This window comes from Aricia agestis, chromosome 4 (assembly GCF_905147365.1).
Source record: "Aricia agestis chromosome 4, ilAriAges1.1, whole genome shotgun sequence".
Classification (NCBI taxonomy): Eukaryota; Metazoa; Arthropoda; class Insecta; order Lepidoptera; family Lycaenidae; genus Aricia; species Aricia agestis.
The window spans coordinates 5,348,248-5,361,377 of NC_056409.1; the positions used below are offsets into that span (position 1 = coordinate 5,348,248).

The 13,130-nt window shown below is 33.8% G+C and overlaps 1 protein-coding gene across 1 annotated transcript in view; it reads left to right on the forward strand.

Annotated features, from left to right (window-relative positions):
• The window catches only part of LOC121726065 (mucin-2-like), a 48,118-nt gene that overhangs the window by 728 nt on the left and 34,260 nt on the right, over window positions 1–13,130 (forward strand). The window lies entirely within an intron of this gene.

Sequence of the window (13,130 nt, forward strand, 5' to 3'; positions counted from 1 at the left end):
TGAAACATATACATATCAAAAATATAAATTATAAATTATTCAATAGGAAAAATGTGACATAGAAAAGTAAATATTTAAAAACAGTAAAAAACAAACAACACTCAGCTTTAATATTATTAAATTTTTATCACTATGAATATATTTATAAAACATATTATTATAATATTTCATAATTACCTAGCGAGACGCGTCTCATAAACTTTATTGTTATTAATTGGGTCAGTGTGACTCGCCGAGTTCATTGTCATTTGCTCTAAACTTGTTTAATTATTCATTTTATGAATATCTTTAATATAAAATTACATTATGAATAATTATTTAGCTAAAAAATATAGATAAAATATATTTTTGTTGATAACTATAATACGACAATGTTAAATTATGTGGTCTTAATTTAAATTTCATTTAAATACGAAACTTATTAGGCCAAGAGCCTGTCCGTCCTCCGATTAAGATTTTTTTTTATTAAATAAGGGGGCAAACGGGCAAACGGGTCATCTGATGGTAAGCAACTACCGTCGCTCATGGACACTCGCAACATCAGAAGAGCTGCAGGTGCGTTGCCGGCCTAAAGATAAGATTGTTATAAATGATGAGAGAAAAAAAATACAGCTTTTAAAATTCATCTATTTATAAAAGTTAAAAAATACGTTTACCTTTTTTTGGAAGTTGGTTAAAAGCACCGTTAAAAGTTGAAGGTCGTCTTCCCCTGTAACTGTGCATTTTCCGCAACTTCCAGCAATAGGTTGCCAAAGTTTTATTGCAATTTGCAATACAATAAACGGTTTGACATACTAAGATGTGTACAATACCGCAAATATGCAAATTGACATTGATTTTTTACAATCATTCTAACGTTTAGGCTTCTCGTGTTATGAAAATTTTTATTTACAGGTTATTATTTTAAGTTTGCTCTCAACCAATTTTGTGTTTTGTTGCGGAAAGCTTCGTGCTTGCAAACCTATATCCCATGAGAACTAGACATTTTACCCCCAATAGAACAATAAGTTCATACAGTTGTTATTTATACAATATCTGTACCGATGAAAATATTAATACAACTATTATTTTTGAGCCTGTTAGAAGGAAAAAATCATATCTCCTTTTATGTAATTATTATTTTATGTAAACCTTCTTAAAATCCTATCTAGGTCTAAACATTAATCTAAAATCTAGACGTATCAGTCAACTTTCTAATCATCTTCCTCTTTAAAGGTTAAACATAAGTAAATAGAGGAAGGAGTTTCGTCACTCGGCCGATACGAAAGACATCAACGACACACATTCGCGCGATGCTCATCTTTTTGCTCACTTCTATGACCGATGATATACATACTTTATTTTATATATTAATTAGGTATATCTTGATATTAATATGTTTTCTAATTAATAATACTTTTTATGAAAATCTATATAAATAAAAATAATTTTCAATTTTGTTTGTCCCCCTAAAACTTGAAAACGGCTGAACTGATTTAGCTGATCTTAGTCCTGGAATATTCATGCAAGTCCATAAGGTATTATGAGGGAAGTTATTTGAAATTCACTGGGCTATCTAGAGGTTATAGTAATTTATTTTATTCTTCAATATATTATGTTATGGTTGACACAAAGTGAATGACAAGCGATGTTAAAATAATATTACGGTAAGCGGGTCTTCTGAAGGCTGATATAGCTTGGGCCTTGGATTCGGCTTGGGCTAGAATAATCATATTCAACCCAATGAACGATCTCTCTTGTCACTGAAAATACATCCTTTTAGATTTTAGAAAACAATCTTCAAACCTCGCACTTTAAATTAAGCATAGTCCTCCTGATGATAGTCGGGTAGTAAATCTAGGTTGCTGCAATATTACATAAAGGTCATTAAATAATCCGACCAAAATCCGACATGTTGCACTTATCGTATTAGAATATGAGTGGAATCGTTGTCAAACGTCGAACAATACTTTTTATTTACTGTCAATAGCGGTGCTGCCATCTAGCGTGAAACCATTGCAGTGATTTATTCTAATAATATTATTATTAGGCTATTGCATAGCTTATATCTCGGGCTATGAGTACGGCGACCAAATCAAGAAATTCCGTAAAAAAACCTAACACTAAATAAGACCGAAAATGTCGATGTGGCGTTGTCAGACTTCGGCACGGTGTTTGTGTGCGTGCAACTACACGTATGCTAATAAAAATGGTATAATTTTTTTAAATAATGCTATGCAATATCTTTACCGCGGCAGTCCCCGAGTACCACACGTATTTATTTAATTTAACAAAACACAACAGCCTGTACAAGTGTACATAGCACATTAGTATGCAGAACGCGGGATCCGCTAATAGCAAAGGTCGTCCGATATCGAAGCCTTATGAATTAGTCACGACTTACGTTTTACGATAATCACGTGTGAAGTGGCCGATAAAAAGCTCATAATCATTTATTTTGTTTCGATTTTGATGGATCGCTTCGCTATTTTAAACTATTAGCGCCTACATCACGTTATTGAACTTTTTATCTGAGTTTGAACTCTATTGTTTTCAATTTTGCGTCTTTTCAACATGAGTACTCTACTGAACTTTTCTGTGATAGTTCCTTTCTTTTTTAAAGAAGAGTGTTGAGGTGTTATGGCACAAGCAAAGTATCGGATAAAGCTAATCGGAATCAGTTTCACCCTGTACCTATATTTCCGTTTATGGGTTCCTAAGTCTTCAGAGTGCTAAGGTGTTTTGCCACATGCAAAGTATCGAATCCGAATCAGCATTCACCCTGTATATTTCCGTTTATGGGTTCGGAAGCCTATATTATTTAGCTTATACTTTATTACCATAGCAGTAAACGCCTTATTAATGCACTTGCCAAAAACTTAAGAGCCTCGCATAAAATTATAAGGGGTCTTAATTCTAATGATAATTTGTTAGTAGCATAGTTTTACCGGTCACTTGCAGATGTAATAGTATGATGTAACAGCTTTTCGCAGATAAAAAACAGTTAGAGATGGCCAGCCAGTGAAAATATATAATCATGTTAATGCCATGCATAATTTCAATTTATAGAGATAGAGGCAACGCACAGTATTGTCTGTGATGGTCGATGTGCAATCTACGTAAAAAATTGAAATTTCAAAAAATATTATGTCTAGAATACATTCTCTTAGGTGTGTTTATTCTTAATTCACTTTGAAACGAGTTAGAGAAGTACATCTACTAAAACCGCGCAAAATTGACTTCAGTGTGATCTTAATATTTTCTTACGATAACAGTAGACAAATCAATGTTTAATTGTCTCAAAATATACTTACTAAGCTACATTTTTGGAGTCTATTCGATATAACCGATTAAATAAACACAAGCGAACATATGTATACGAAAAGATGCCAATGTATGCTACAAGTGTGTGCGGTTTCTAATATTTTATTCTTGAAAACTAACCTAGCGTATTATGCGCTATTTTAGTCTTCTTGAATTCTTGAAATTAGTATTTTAGTAATAGGCTTTATTTATGAAGGCACGTTAATTTATCAAAGGCTGTCAAAGGTGAATGCAGCTATTAAGTCGGAATTACCATAGATAAGAAGACATATTGATAAATACTAGCATAATATAACTTTAGACATCAAATTGCTATAATATAATGGGTACAGTTATTTAAAGCGGGTATAGATTATTCCAATCCAGTGATTCATGTAAGCGGGTACCGAAATGCACTGGATTGCATTCCACTGCCCGTTCACATTAATCCAGCACTGGATTGAATCACTGGAATAATGTAAGCTGACCATTAAGTCAGGCTTTATAAAGTTGATACACAATATAAAACAGTTATTTACAAGACAACATTGAGTCACGAATGAGGATCCTTATGTATATTAAATGTCCATGACTTTTAATTAACTTTTTATCATCGTATGCATCATTAAACATACTGTTTTCCATGCTATGTGGCATAGGCGTATTAATATTGATGTCACAGGAATATTTTCTCCTGTGTACAAGTAAAATACCTTATTGAAAATTATGAAATTTTCGGTAATCTGTTGCATTCGTTTTGGCCCATTTGAAACGAGACAGCATCAATATTATTACCTTTTGGGCCAAAAAAGTTTTCTTCGTTTACTGGGTTATTAATTGTGGTATTGTCAGTTTATAAAGGCTAATGTAGGCTTATTAGCGTTTATATACTGCCACTATGTTGCCCATGAGAGCAATAATGGCAATCACGAACGTGTAGAAAAGCGTATTCGTCTTTTAGATGACGCCCGCAACCCCAACGCCAAAATCCATTTATCGCGCGGAAACCGTACATTTTTCTTAACAGAAACTATCCTATGTCATTTCCCGTCTCTTAAAGTGTCTCCAGAACAAATGTTATCTGAATCGGTTCAGTCGCTTAAGTGTCAAGAGATAACAGATGTGCCTGACAGACAGACACACTTTCAGATTAATAGTATTAGTAAGGATTATTGCCCCTGATCGACGTCAATTGTACTTTTTATAAAGGTGACATCACGAATATCCATCGTGACCCAACGTGGAGAGAGGCCTTTAGATAATGCCTAATGGTTACTTATATGATCGTAGAGAGCTGAATAAATTATCCATAATAATATATGAAAGGGCCCATCTTCAGTATCATATAGTGAGCACCTGTAATGTTAGATTATTATGCATCATTATTATGCTTATTTCATATTCATGAAATAAAGTTCAAGTAAATAAAACTTCATTCATAAACTCTTAAGTAGTTCTTGAGATGTGACAACATCATTTAAATGATTCACACGTTTTATGCGATGAGTAAACATCAAAAGATGTCCAAAGAAAGGTGCTATATGTTTCCTGTATTCTTTTATGTTTAATTATGAAATGTCGAATATTTTTAGTTTATTTTAAAGGTGAGACCACACTGCGCGACACGACACGACGCGACACTTCACGTTCCATAAAAATCACAGAATTGACGTTTGACAACCGTGACTCTCACTCTATAAACGTCAGTTCTATGGAACGAGAAGTGTCGCGTCATGTCGTGTCGCGCAGTGCGGTCTCGCCTTTAAACTAAACTTAAAATATCCGACATTCCATAATGAACCATGAAAGAATGTAGGAAACTATGGCACCTTTCTAAAGCAGGAAATTGACAAATGTAACCGAAACCTAAAAAATGTTTGGCAATTGTATTCAGATGTAATTAGACCTATAACCAGGTAAGGCCGTCTAATGTCATAGGTTACATGAAAGTGAAGACGAGCGGTTGCGCAACCGTTACATTGGTTGCGGCTCACAATGGTTGCGGGTCACCGGGTAATACGTCAAACATATCAACAGGTGTAAAAATGTTTTAATACTTTATGTAATTTCTGAGTCATAACTCATATAGAGGTAATATTATATTGAATAACATTTGAGGAGAAGCTAATCTTTTTCAGTTAAATCAATGATAGTTTTTTTACTTACGAGCAGTTTCTATATTCTAAACACATAACGGAATTTAATGATAGATCAAGAAGAGCTCCATAGAGTAATATATTTTGTAAATCAATATCCCAATACAGGATATAATATATAATTAATATGCAGCTTCTATTATATTATATCAGAAAATCATGTAGCGTTTGTCGAATTCTTGCTATTTAATAGTTCAATACGCCATTTAACTGCAGGATAAAGATATCAATCGTCAACACAAACGCTATGTGCAGAATTGCGCTTATCCATGCATCTCTAGTGTGACATTTGTCGCAGAAATTGAACCGACAATTATGGGACCAGCATCGTGACAACTTCATACAACCCTAAAATTATGTTTTAGAAGTAAAGTGGCACTTGAGTGACAGATTTTTTACACCCACGCATTTCTGTCAGTTTAATTTTACATATTGTGTCCAAAGTATTAATGATCGCTGGTGTCATTTTGACTGAAAGCTATTTCGCCTCCACGCCCTCATGACAATGTTATCTAGGCGCTCATCCTTGTAGGTATGTAGGAAAATTAGATAATAAGAATCTATTGCAACAATTTATAATGTGTCAAAAACAATATGGTTTATTAATCTTATAAAGCTCGTATTACTTACCGAAACTAAGATTTGATTAATTTGTATTATTTAAGTTCATTTTTATTACAAGAACTAATTAATTACTTCAATGGACTTAAAAAACTTAAACATTCTAATATTTTATTGAAAATTTACCACTATTTGAACTACTCTATTGCACTCAACTACTAAAATTAGGAAATTGCAATGGCAATATAAGATATAAATATGTTCTCGTAAGAAATCCAATGGTCTCCGAATTCTACGAACTTAATACGATTTAATAAAATAATAAATGTATGTACACTATGCAATAGTATATAGTTCTATTATCTATACTTACATCACGGTCGCTAAAATTCAAATCGCGCCCATCAATGTCTCTGCAGTGGACATTAACTTTAGTTCTACGTTAAGTTATTGCAATAAACATAGTTGCAATTAGACGCGGTACTATACTCATAGATTTTACTCTAAGTTTCGCTCGGAAACTTCAAAACACCCAATTTTGTGCGCCATGAAATCAATAAATTACATATTCGTGACTCATACGTATGTACGCCTATTTGAACATTTATACAGCACTTACACAACTATTACGAAAGAAGATAATTAGAATGTACAAATTTTGTAGATAAAATCAATATTTTACTCATATATAAGTACTCTTTGAATCAACGTACAGGAAAATTATGCTTTGACATAAACATTTTATTGTTTGCATTACATCTTAGCTAAACAAATTCGAGCACCTAAATATTGTAAATAAAAATAATCCTGATCTTTGTATTTTTAAATGTTATATGACTGACATAACAAAACTCGAAAACTCTAAAAAATAATATAATTAATACAGATATTAATATAGGTTCGGAGCTTATAACTAACTGACAGTATAGACTACTAACTTAGTGTACGAAAAATTGTTACTAACTAAATAACTAATACTTATGTATAGTATCCGAAATAAATGTACATTATTATTATTATAACGCAACAAACAAATTAAGACCGTTCTTCTTTACAATATTAATAACTGACGTGGGAGAGCCATTCTTCGGCACGAATGGGCCGGCTCGACCGGAGAAATACCACAGGCTCACTGAAAACCGGCGTGAAACAGCGCAAGCGCTGTGTTTCGCCGAGTGAGTGAGTTTACCGGAGGACCAATCCCCTACCATTTTCCCTTCCCTACACTCCCATATTTCCTTCCCTACCCTCCCCTATTCCCTTCCCTACCCTCCCTTTTTACCCTATTCTCTCTTAAAAGGCCGGCAACGCACCTGCAGCTCTTTTGATGCTGCAAGTGTCCATGGGCGACGGAAGTTGCTTTCCATCAGGTGACCCGTTTGCTCGTTTGCCCCTTTTATTCCATTAAAAAAACGTTATAATATAATAAAAAGGACACTTTTCTTTATAGATAACAATTTCAATGTTACTGTGTAGTATTATTTTACATAGTCGCCATTCTAACATACGCGTATTATCATAAGTCCAGTCAGCGCGTTCGTGACCCGCATGGCATATAGTATGATTAATATTTTATGTTATTTCAAGCTGCGGATGCTAGTGCTGTGACGTACACACTGACTAACATATTGTGCGTGTGATTAGATCATTAATCATATAGTATGGTGACAAGTTGACTTGTTAAATTGACATTTGGCGGCGAATTAAGAACAGGTGAATGATAGGAAGTGTTGGCCAATGATTGTATTCATTCATTTTATGAATTAGATAGTTGTTGGACATTTCTCTTTACACTTACGGCTTCAAATGATTTATACTTATCTAATAACTTTCTGTCAAACTGCTCATACGTCTTGGTGTGCGGCAATCAGTATAATCAAGAAGTTCAACAGTTTACACTATTTATTGTCTCATACAATGATATTATAGTGAAAAGTTTAAAAATATAACCCTTTTCAAAATTAATTTATTATATCCTGTTGACAAAAGAGTGCTGGTTCAAATTCGTTTTAAGAATAATCCTGCAAAGTGCCGAAATAATTATAACCCTATACAGCTTGTATCTTTTTTTTATTCTTAATTTATTATAAAGGCCATAAATCTTAAAGATAAAAAGGGCGCTGAAGGCAAACAAAAGGGGTGCCAATTTTTTCAGCACTAACAGCACCCTGGGCGCCGAAGAAAAATCAGGTGATCAGCCTGCATTGTCCTTACCAAACTTGGAAATTACACGTTGCCAACGCGAGAATCGAACCCACGACCTCCAAGTCAAGAGCCATGCTCTTAACCACTGGACCACGGAGGCGTTTTATATGGTTATAGTGACCGTACACTGTACAGTCAGACAGAGAAGTGTGTAAGTGTGCCGTACGGTGTACCTTCCGTGAGAATCGCTCGGAACAATGTCTGATAACATCTCGTTGACCCCAGAACAGATACATTACCATCACGTTGCAAAACTACGTGTTAAGCACCTTTATTTTTAACCCATAGCAACGATTGTTATGTAAGGAATTCACAACAATTGCGATTTTGAAGACAGTACCATATCCATATCTATCTTTCGTTTATAATATTATGTCGTGTCTTTGTCTTCGCGTTAAAAATATTGAACTAATTTTGATAAAATTAGCTATGAGTAGTCCCGGAATTAACTGACGGACAAACAGTCACACTTTATTATAATATTAGCATGGACTATGGATACACAATCTAGACTGTAACAAATGCTTATGTCTCACAAACATTTTTTTTATGAAATAAGGGGGCAAACGAGCAAACGGGTCACCTGATGGAAAGCAACTTCCGTCGCCCATGGACACTCGCAGCATCAGAAGAGCTGCAGGTGCGTTGCCGGTCTTTTAAGAGGGAATAGGGTAATAGGGGAGGGTAGGGATGGGAAGGGAAGGGAAGGGAAGGGAATAGGGGAGGGTAGGGAAGGGGATTGGGCTTCCGGTAAACTCACTCACTCGGCGAAACACAGCGTAAGCGCTGTTTCACGCCGGTTTTCTGTGAGAACGTGGTATTTCTCCGGTCAAGCCGGCCCATTCGTGCCGAAGCATGGCTCTCCCACGTATACTCTAAACTTTACGAAAGATAATAGCTATGTGTTATCCTTGACAAATTCATGATCGATACAACTGATATATTGGGCAACATCGTACGTAATTGGTGTTTACCATTAATTTTTATATGACGATGGAGTAACGACTATTATTTTCATCTTAGATACATTTCCCACGCTTCGTATTTTTAATGGAGAGCCATTATGATGCGCCTTGGCGTTATGGGCTTTGGGTTTAAACAATACTTTTTAAACAAAACTATAAAAACTAGGAAATAGGTCGCGCGAAACTTTAAGATAGTTTAAGAAAACTGGATGTAAATGGTGTATGATACTAAGTAAGAAATTTGGTCGGGTTGTGTCAAGTATATCTTGATTGCCATAATATGTTGGCTGGCTGTAACATATTAAATGCAACCCATTATTGTTTTTTGACCAGCAATCTCAAAGTTGCGAGCGGTCTATACCAGTATTATGATGCAACGAAATAAACTTTATTATATCATTAAAATTTATGATATTATCAATAAAATAAATTTTAACTGACACTAAAACCCAGTTACAGAAGTTTTAGATGAGTCCAAGGTAAATAAACAAAAATGTATTGATTGCATGCAACATAACATTTGATTTGTAGCTTTCATATTTTGGTAAAGAAATAAAAATTTTAACTTCTACATAATGTAATTTGAGGACATTAATTTATAAGAGTAGTTCGTAAAGCATACGCGAAATTCAGCGTTGATAAAGTTTATCTATAATTCAAGGTAAAAGAAAAAATAAACATACAGTTCATAAAAAAACAACACATTCTACCACAGATTTACTAAAACACGACATTGTGTTTTATACAATCAGTCACTCTTTCAGTACATTCCACTTTTATCTTAAATTTAGGAAGCAAAACAACCCATTTAAAGTTCTAATTCAAATAAAATACATATTTAAAGGCGGATATCCAGTATTCTCTAATTAATAATAATAATTGATGAGACTACCTTTATCCGCTTACTACTGTATTCAACGATTCACGAAACAAAGAAACCACAAATATATCAATCAGTGATATAACAATCAATGATTGATCAAATGTCATTTTTGATAAATGCAATCTCGGAGTCGATTGAGGTAATCCCATAATTTGATATAATCAATGGTGTTGCAAAACTGATTGCCATATTGTCATAACATCTTCACAATGACATCAATGGGCGGCGCGGTAATGGGATTTCTGAATATTAGGATTCAGAAAATGTCAGCTTTTAATATGGTTATGCAAACTTTAATAAGTAATAAAATGGTCCAGTGGTTTAGGGCTTGGCATATTGACAGGTCATGGGTTCGAACTCGCATTAACAAACAACTATAAGTCTTATTAGGATAATGCATAATGACTTATGGGAGATAGTCTTAATAAAAATCGGTATAAGCTGTTCTCTTTGAATGCACTTGTGTAAAGAGTAAAACTTTAGACGCTATGAATCTCCTGCCATTTCAGTGGAACCGGCAACTGACCAAAAAACTGCCAACTAAATATTGTCTTAACTCTTAAAACCTTTTTATTATGTATCGTTCATACTTTCATATTCATAAAATTCATTTGATTTACCTAATTTCTCGAATCTGAAACATCTTTATTGGTATAAAGCCCTTGAAAGGACATAGGTTAGTTTTTATCGCGGCATAATTCACAGTTCCGTGCGATAAACGAATTTCGGTGCAATGCTGTTACTACTTTCACATGACGGTGTAAAATATTATATACTCAGTATACTGTACAGTGTAGTGTACTGTGTACACAACGCATCTACATTTCCTATATCTCACGGGGAAACCTTTGACAGCCTTAGCAGCGGGTGCGAAATTAGTCGCACACAACGTACGGAAAGCGAAAGTTACACGTAACATATTCGCCACATGTTATTTCCATATTTACTATCAACGTCATTGATGTACGAGTTATCTTTCACATATACGTAAATCTATTTATATAAAAATTACTTAAATTATAAAATTTTGTAAGTCTCGGTTTGTCGTAGAGGGAGTCCTATGTTTGATAGATCCAGGATATCTCTATATCTACAGCTGATGGAAAAACCATCTGCGATTCTCCACCACCAGTGGGTAAGCCCGGCGCCTCTCGTCCCACATACCCCCGGGAGTTTCATCTTAACTGAGGCACATTCCCAACCCTTAAAGGGCTTTCCCTGTGTGATCAAAAAAAGTTAGTATATAGTAGCAGGCAACAGCAATATTCAAATCAATATCCTATGTTGATGTTGGTTTGACTTAGCTTTATTTGTATACAATTAAATTTACAAGTAATTTTATTGATTTTTCCAAAGAAATTACAAAATATATCTATTGTCATTTTCCGTATACAATTAGAGAAGTTTGAATGACGAAAATGTCAACTAGTTATGCAGTATTTTACATAATATGTCAAGTGTGAAAGTAGTGTCCGTATGTATGTTTTGCTGTAATCATAATATTGAACTGCACCGTAGGCGGCTACTAAAGAGTAGCAAAGGGTCATTAACATAATATTTAGTTAATACATTTTTATGTCTCAAATCTCAATAATTTAAGTATTGGGTAGTAGATGTATCTTGTAAAATTTTCTATTATGATAAACAATGTTTCAGAAAACAATTTTACTAATTTAATATTTTTGACACTGCTAAATAATAATTTAAAAATATGTATAGTTAAAATTTATAAAACTATATGTACATTGTGCAGCCTAGCATAAATGCTCCTCCTGTTTTGGTAGTTGATTAGAAGCGTAATAAATGACACAACTTGAGTAAACCGTACGCGAGTTATCGTTGATGTCTTTTGTATGAAGGATTTGATTATTTAAAGTTTCTTACAATTTCCTCCCTATTTTCAAATCCGAACATCTAATTATTAATATAAATTTAATTTTTACATTTATAATAATGAAATCATGATGTAGATACTGGTGTTTACATTTTTGGCTCCCGAAACCACATGTGCATACGTAATATTTTTGACTATAATGAAATACTTGATTAGTTAATTTAAACAATTATATTATATGTATACACGATGCACTTTAGGAAATGTAGTTAATAATTTATGAAAAATGTTAAATTGTTTTGCCTCATGTTATTTTAATTTATTCTGTATACAGTAATGACATTCACACACCATTGTTATGGTAGGATATGTTAGAACTTAGAACTATTATAACCATGTTAAACTTTTGACTACATATCTGTGAATAAATGATCTTGATCTTGATCTAATAATATCAGCAGCTATTTAAATTTTTGTTTTCTATGTCAAGTTCACTTAAAGACATTATGTGAATATTAAGAGGCATTTTTAATTACAAATAAATATAACCTATAAAATATTAAACCTTGACAAAATATGAGAAATTTTCAGAAAATTTACTCCTACTAAGCCTTGGCATATCAACATTAGAAACAGGATTGAATGGCCATACTGAAAGATTTTAGTGACAAAATGGTGGATTTCCTTTGTCGATCTGTCACTTTGTTTCTTCTTCCGTAGAAAGAAACAGGTAATTATATGGTGATAATGCTAAGCCTGCTGGGGCCTTAAAATGGTCATTATTGTGAAAATCTCTGTCTTGTCGATTTTTCTTACATAATTCCTATTAAATTCCAATAAATTGTGTGTATGCTAAACGTTTTGTAATGCAACGAAAATTTATCGTGTTGCTAAATATTTATATGTCCATTCTAACCGACCAAACATGTTATGGAAAACGAGAAAGCGACTGAAAGTCAAGTTCACGACTCCTGGTCTATAATGCAGGTTGAAGTACACTCATATAGTATAACGAGCTTTTGCCCGCGGCTTCGCTCGCGTTAACACATATTATTATACAGTGTGTAACAAAAATAAGTGATAATACTTTAGGGTGTGTAAGTGTTCCTTGCAGAGAGTTCACTGTGAAAGGAGCAGCGCTGAAAGACCAATTTTTTTTTTTCACATTTGTATGGGCCCGAGCGTCACGGGTTTCCCCTCTGAACTCTCTACAAGGAACACGTACACATCCTAAAGTATTATCA